Consider the following 308-nt stretch of genomic DNA (forward strand, 5'->3'; position numbering starts at 1 on the left):
TCCTCGATGGAAGAGCACACGTGGAGCCGTCTGTGTAGACGTCATTTTACTAAGCAATGCTACAGTGAACATCACATCTTGCTGAGGCAGTGAGTTGAAGGATATGACTGATCTTTTCTTAATCAGTTTTACTTCGTATTACTTTGCCTATTCGTCAAAAGATCAGCGCATTGATTTTCGGCGTGGGTTTCAAAATTTGCGGGACCATTAACATCACGATAACGAGATTTGGTATATTTTATGCCATACGAAGAGTTATCAAACAGTCCTTCGCTTTCGTGGCCGACATGATCAGCCACTGTAGTTTT

Source organism: Penaeus monodon, chromosome 24 (assembly GCF_015228065.2).
Source record: "Penaeus monodon isolate SGIC_2016 chromosome 24, NSTDA_Pmon_1, whole genome shotgun sequence".
Taxonomy (NCBI): domain Eukaryota; kingdom Metazoa; phylum Arthropoda; class Malacostraca; order Decapoda; family Penaeidae; genus Penaeus; species Penaeus monodon.